Source organism: Dermochelys coriacea, chromosome 9 (genome assembly GCF_009764565.3).
Source record: "Dermochelys coriacea isolate rDerCor1 chromosome 9, rDerCor1.pri.v4, whole genome shotgun sequence".
NCBI classification, from domain to species: domain Eukaryota; kingdom Metazoa; phylum Chordata; order Testudines; family Dermochelyidae; genus Dermochelys; species Dermochelys coriacea.
Genome location: NC_050076.1, coordinates 35,213,496 through 35,220,058, shown reverse-complemented (window position 1 = coordinate 35,220,058; position 6,563 = coordinate 35,213,496). Strand labels below are relative to the sequence as shown.

The 6,563-nt window shown below is 43.7% G+C and overlaps 1 long non-coding RNA gene across 1 annotated transcript; it reads left to right on the top strand.

Annotated features, from left to right (window-relative positions):
* The first annotated feature begins 289 nt into the window (after positions 1-289).
* On the top strand, positions 290-6,074 carry LOC119861684. Its single transcript, XR_006274407.1, has 2 exons — positions 290-1,244; positions 5,334-6,074. It is a non-coding gene; the product is annotated as an uncharacterized LOC119861684 (long non-coding RNA).
* The last annotated feature ends 489 nt before the right edge of the window (positions 6,075-6,563 follow it).

Sequence of the window (6,563 nt, the reverse complement as noted above, 5' to 3'; positions counted from 1 at the left end):
TGAACCATCCCCAGATGAGCTCCCTCTAAACTGGTGGAGTAATTTACAGAGCTGCTGCTGTCTATGCTGTGCCTGTTCCTTGGTTAGAGGGAGGACTTCAGTCTCTCTTCAGGGCCACATTTGGTTTATATTTTGCTCTTAAAATTAAAAGCTGGAATAATAATCAAAAATGCTTTATTTGTCCTTCCTAGGGAGTCAGAGAGAGCACAACTGGAGGAGGAGAAAGGTGGTGATTCTAGTGAGTGCAATTCTTTTGAAGTTTATTATTTTCAAAAAATAAAAAGCAGGCCCTATGCAGTCCAGTGACAAGTCTGTACCCTTTCTGAAATGTACAAAGCTTCTCCAGCTGCCCTTCTCCATAGGGCCAAATGCTCTGTATGAGATGTGGCTGTAGCAGGAGGTGGAGAAGAACGGGGTTAGCAGCTGAGAGGGCTGTGACTGACTGTAGTGTGGTGAAATAAATGAGCTCCAGGTGTTCGGCACCTTCAGGAATTGGCCCTGCCTGAACAAGGACTGACTGAATCCAAGGAGGCCTTCGGGATTTGCCCGATTATGTTTAGTTTATTGTAGTACTTTGGGATCTGGCATTTCATTTGTTTGTTCTCTTCCTTGTTTGCCCGGATTAAGCAATGTTTCCCAGGCAGAATAAAAAAACACTGCATGTTCAGGACCCTTTTCAGTTGGAAGTGAGAGCCATGGGAAACGCTTCATTACCAACAGGTAGCAAATATTTAGTTCTCGCTTGGCCAGTTTGCAGGTGTGGAATCCACTGTGAAATGCACAAGAAAGATGCACTTGCAGACTGGTGATGTAGGCTTTGGTTAAGGCAGCTCACTGAAAAGTGGCCCTAGTTTATTCTATCCCCTGCCCCCCTTTAATATTATGAGTTTTATTTTCCTCCCTAATAATCAGTTACAGTGAGTGGGGCGCCACAGAGCAGCACGGCTCGTAAGTGTATTCTTTTGCAAGACAAGATTAGCCTTTACTGCATCCTAATCTCTCCCTGCAGATGGTGACTATAATTCAGAAGGGCCATTCTTTCCAGGCTTCAGTAAGGGGAGAGGTGGGCTTTATTGTTAAGAGATCACCGTCAATCAAAGGTGCAGGATGATCATATGTTGTGGGAATGCATATCTAGTACCCACAACAGACCTTTTGTCAGACTAACTTTGTTATGATCTCCCCCTTTTCCGGGGCTGTTTGGTTATGGTTTTTGGTTCACAGCTTCTCCAGAGAAGTGAGTGGTAAGTAGTATTTAGGCCTCTGATACAGACTGACATGCAACAATGATGCCCTCTGATTTTCCTTCCTGTGCTCAGTGTTATTTACAGTATTACTAGTCATTGCTCCAGACACATTCTTGGAAAAGGACCTTTCTTCCTTTTACCAATCTCCTTTCTGGTAAAGTGACAATGGTGGGTGGATCTGCCTGTTTGAAGCCCACATATGTATTTTTAATGGAAAAGCAGACCTTCATGTAAATCTCATTGTCTGGCCAATCAGAATGAAATCTTTCTTGGCCAAAGGGTGGGGGGGGACCTTTAGCTGCTTGTCGCTTCGCTTTTCTGGAGGAGCCTTTTCTCCTGACTGTCCCAATAGTGTAGGAGTGTCTAAGGCTCCTCTCCTGATGATCTGGCTTGGACTCACTGCCTTCGATACAAAAACAAATGAAATGAATGAAGAATAGGAAAGTGTGTGGGGGGGAGAGAATAATACTGTGAATGTCAGGTTCAAGGGACCTTAACACAATTAGTAAGACCATCTCCGAAGCATTAACATAATCATTTCAAACAGGCACTCAACGCCTACAAAAACACATTCCCACCCCTTCGTTATCCTAGGAAGCACACCCTCAGCCCTTTCCAAAACTCCTATTGAATAACTGAATTTCACTGTTGTTGAGGAGAGAGCAGTTTTTATAGTCTCTACTCTGTATTCTAAACTTTTAGAAATAGACGCGGTAAAGAAAAACTATGTCAAATTAGAGTTGACACCAACATAGTTTTTCTTCACGAGAGACTGAGACTCCATTGCCACTCCTCACTGTCCTCTCTTCCAACTAGACAGCCACAGTTACGAGGTACTAGTCATATCTGCTCTCAACAATTCCATCGTGTTTCTTGTGCCTTCAAAGGGTTATGGGACATTGTCTCATTAATCCTTCCTATTACAGTTCTATCACAAGAAACTTCTTCCTCAGACAGGTTTCAAAGTAGCAGCCGTGTTAGTCTGTATTCGCAAAAAGAAAAGGAGTACTTGTGGTACCTTAGAGACTAACAAATTTATTACAGCATAAGCTTTCGTGAGCTACAGCTCACTTCATCGGATGCATATGGTGGAAAAAACAGAGGAGAGATTTATATACACACACACACAGAGAGAACATGAAACAATGGGTTTATCATACACACTGTAAGGAGAGTGATCACTTAAGATAAGCCATCACCAGCAGCAGGGGGGGGGGAAAGGAGGAAAACCTTTCATGGTGACAAGCAAGGTAGGCTAATTCCAGCAGTTAACAAGAATATCAGAGGAGCAGTGGGAGTGGGGTGGGAGGGAGAAATACCATGGGGAAATAGTTTTACTTTGTGTAATGACTCATCCATTCCCAGTCTCTATTCAAGCCTAAATTAATTGTATCCAGTTTGCAAATTAATTCCAATTCAGCAGTCTCTCATTGGAGTCTGTTTTTGAAGCTTTTTTGTTGAAGTATAGCCACTCTTAGGTCTGTGATCGAGTGACCAGAGAGATTGAAGTGTTCTCCAACTGGTTTTTGAATGTTATAATTCTTGACGTCTGATTTGTGTCCATTCATTCTTTTACGTAGAGACTGTCCAGTTTGGCCAATGTACATGGCAGAGGGGCATTGCTGGCACATGATGGCATATATCACATTGGTAGATGCGCAGGTGAACGAGCCTCTGATAGTGTGGCTGATGTGATTAGGCCCTATGATGGTATCCCCTGAATAGATATGTGGACAGAGTTGGCAATGGGCTTTGTTGCAAGGATAGGTTCCTGGGTTAGTGGTTCTGTTGTGTGGTGTGTGGTTGCTGGTGAGTATTTGCTTCAGATTGGGGGGCTGTCTGTAAGCAAGGACTGGTCTGTCTCCCAAGATCTGTGAGAGTGATGGGTCGTCCTTCAGGATAGGTTGTAGATCCTTGATGATGCGTTGGAGAGGTTTTAGTTGGGGGCTGAAGGTGATGGCTAGTGGCGTTCTGTTGTTTTCTTTGTTGGGCCTGTCCTGTAGTAGGTGACTTCTGGGTACTCTTCTGGCTCTATCAATCTGTTTCTTCACTTCAGCAGGTGGGTATTGTAGTTGTAGGAATGCATGATAGAGATCTTGTAGGTGTTTGTCTCTGTCTGAGGGGTTGGAGCAAATGCGGTTATATCGTAGCGCTTGGCTGTAGACAATGGATCGAGTGGTATGATCTGGATGAAAGCTAGAGGCATGTAGGTAGGAATAGCGGTCAGTAGGTTTCCGATATAGGGTGGTGTTTATGTGACCATCGCTTATTAGCACCCTAGTGTCCAGGAAGTGGATCTCTTGTGTGGACTGGTCCAGGTTGAGGTTGATGGTGGGATGGAAATTGTTGAAATCATGGTGGAATTCCTCAAGAGCTTCTTTTCCATGGGTCCAGATGATGAAGAATGTACATTGATGACATCTTCATGTCAATGTGTGTGTGTGTGTGTATATATATATATATATATATATATATATATATATATAAATCTCTCCTCTGTTTTTTCCACCAAATGCATCTAATGAAGTGAGCTGTAGCTCACGAAAGCTTATGCTCTAATAAATTTGTTAGTCTCTAAGGTGCCACAAGTACTCCTTTTCTTTCTTCCTCAGACCGCAGCCTCACGGATGAGGCTGTAGCTAAGCCCTTCTGTTCTTCCCACCCAGAGCACTCTCAACCTCTTGGCTGGGGGTATCTGCCTTTTGCTGTTCCTCTGGCTCCAGCTCTCCAGCAAGCAGACATCATCAGATAAGCTGCTCTGCTGCTCCCCTTTCCTTCAGTCCTTTCTGGCCTTTGGCTCTGGCTCTATAGCTTAGTCAGCAGGCTGCTCCCTCTGCTGCTGCCGCTGCCTTCAGTCCTCTGGCCCTGGCTTTCTGACTTGGGGACACTAGCCAGCAAACCCTTTTTGCTGCTTCTCCTGTCTTTAGTCTTCTCCCAGGAACCTCTCTTCTCTCCTGCCCTTCTCCTGTCTCACTACTGATTGACTCAGTCTGCTCTGTTCTCTCATTGGATCTCACCAGGCCTCCTATAGCTCCCTAGGTGCTGCCAGGCCTTCTTAATTGGCCCAAGACTGCAACAGGAGTGCTGAGCTCAGTTTCATTGAATGGGCCAGCTACCCTGTTACTGGGGGGGGGGGGGGGGCTTCAGACAGGATCCATGAGTTTTTGTAAGATGTGGATAAATATAAGGAGCATTTTTTGTTTTTTTTGTTTTTAAACTCCTTCCATTGTCTGTTCTCACATCACGTGTCTCTCAGTCAAAATGTGTGTCAGGTCATCTATAATTCTTTTCACCAAATCTGGTTCTATTGTAACCCAACAGTAGCTGGTACTGGTGGCTTCCATAAATCAGGCTGCTGAGGCAACAAGACGGATTCATTAACACACGGAAACAAAGGTCTCTCTTTATTCTCATTGTTTTGCTTTTCCAGCTAGTATTTTTGCAACGCCGGACAGAATCAGACTTCACTCAGTGTTTATTATTTAACTCACCCCTGACATGGCATGGAGTTAATGCCCATCAACAAATGGAAAAGATCTAGGGGCCCAGGCAATAGACTTGGAAATGCTTTACAACAGAAAATTTCCCATCCTAAGCTCCTAGAATGGATTAGTTTAGAGACATGTTAGTACTGGAAATTAAGTGGTTCCTGTCCAGAGAAACTGGATGCGTTTCTGTCACTTCAGTATTCATAGCTTTAACTTAGACAAACTGCCCAAAATGGATTTTGATTTTTATAGCTTTATCAATTGTAACATCAATTTTTCCTCCTCCCCCCTTTAATTCAGAGATAGCAGCAAGATGGACTAGATGACTTGAAATGTTTTTCCATCTCTAAAATCCATGATTCAGATCTTGGGATCCTAAGAAGGCACTTTTTCTCCCATCAGGGGCTTTGCTCTAGTCCATATCATTTCCTAATAATTCCATTAATGCTTGTCTCTCTTCCCAAAACTCTAGGCTGGCTTGCATCTTAACATTCCAATATGGCAGAACCGCTAAGGACACCATGATCCTTTAATGGCTCTCCATTATTCTAGTATTGCTGCCTACGAAAAGGAATGTGAATTACTCCTTCTATTTCAGATGGAGAGGATTCCAGAGCCACATCCAAAAGAGTCCCCACGAGGATCTTCTAGAAGGCAGCCTGTAACAGCCTTCTTGTGAAAGGCCAGGAGGACAGGCAGCATTCTGCATCATATTGCTCCAGATGCTTAACCATGTGAACATCGAGAGCCATAACAAAACTGCCATTTCCATGATGGCTTTCTGAACTGGTTTGGTCACATACTAAAATGAAAAGATGCTACAAGGATGGACAGGGAATGGGGAAATAAACCCCACACAACAGCCTCTAGTGGTACAGTTCTCAGCACAGAAGCTCCACCTTTGCAGACAAACTTACTGCAACAAAGTACAGACTGTCTCTAATTACAGACTGGAAATAGAATCTGGAAAACATGAGGCATGGTAGAAATCCAAGGACACTGTAACACGAGAGGACAGCTTGAAATTGTGATCCCTTTTCAGCTTCACTGTCCGACCACAAAGGGGGCAGATGAGAAGCAATCTACTACTGAGCAACCACAAATACGAACAGACTTCACACTGGAAAAATCAGGAAGAAAAAGTCTAGCTTTGGGAGTGAAGAGAGACTTTGGAACTGCCCTCCCAATATGTGACTGCCTTCTGATGAACCAGAAATGGCTAATACTACAAGATGGACACACTCAGGAACTCCCCATGGAAATCATGGCACCTCTTCCTTTTGTTAAGATACTGGCTGGCACCACTTGTATACTTTATGCTAATAAAACTTAAATTGTAGGCAGGGCCTCCTGAAAAGCTTTAGACCCCCCCCCCTTCTCCCATTCATCCCAGTGGCATCAGGAGATGACATTATTTACTTAATGTCTATAACCACTCTGAAGATGGAAAGGATTATATGGTTACTTTTGTGGACCTGTGATGGAATGCACCCCTGTAATTACACCCTAAACAGCATTTTCGTAATGTTTGTACAAGGCATGCCTTATGAATAAGGTGTGAAGTATCATTTGAAAAAAAACCTTATCAGTAATATCATGGTAAAATGCATGTCGCAACATCATTATGAACATAAAATGAAATCGTGACTGAAGTGTTTCCTAGGTAAGTCTGAGGAGTGACTAAATCCATTTCTCAAAGACAAAGGGCAAACTGATGCTCCCTCCAGGTCTTGTCAAAGCTGATGGCCATCACCTATCAACTGGCCATCCTTCCTCCACCAGAACACCTGTCTCTTGCTTCTCAGCTGGAAATCTTTTTCAAAGAGGG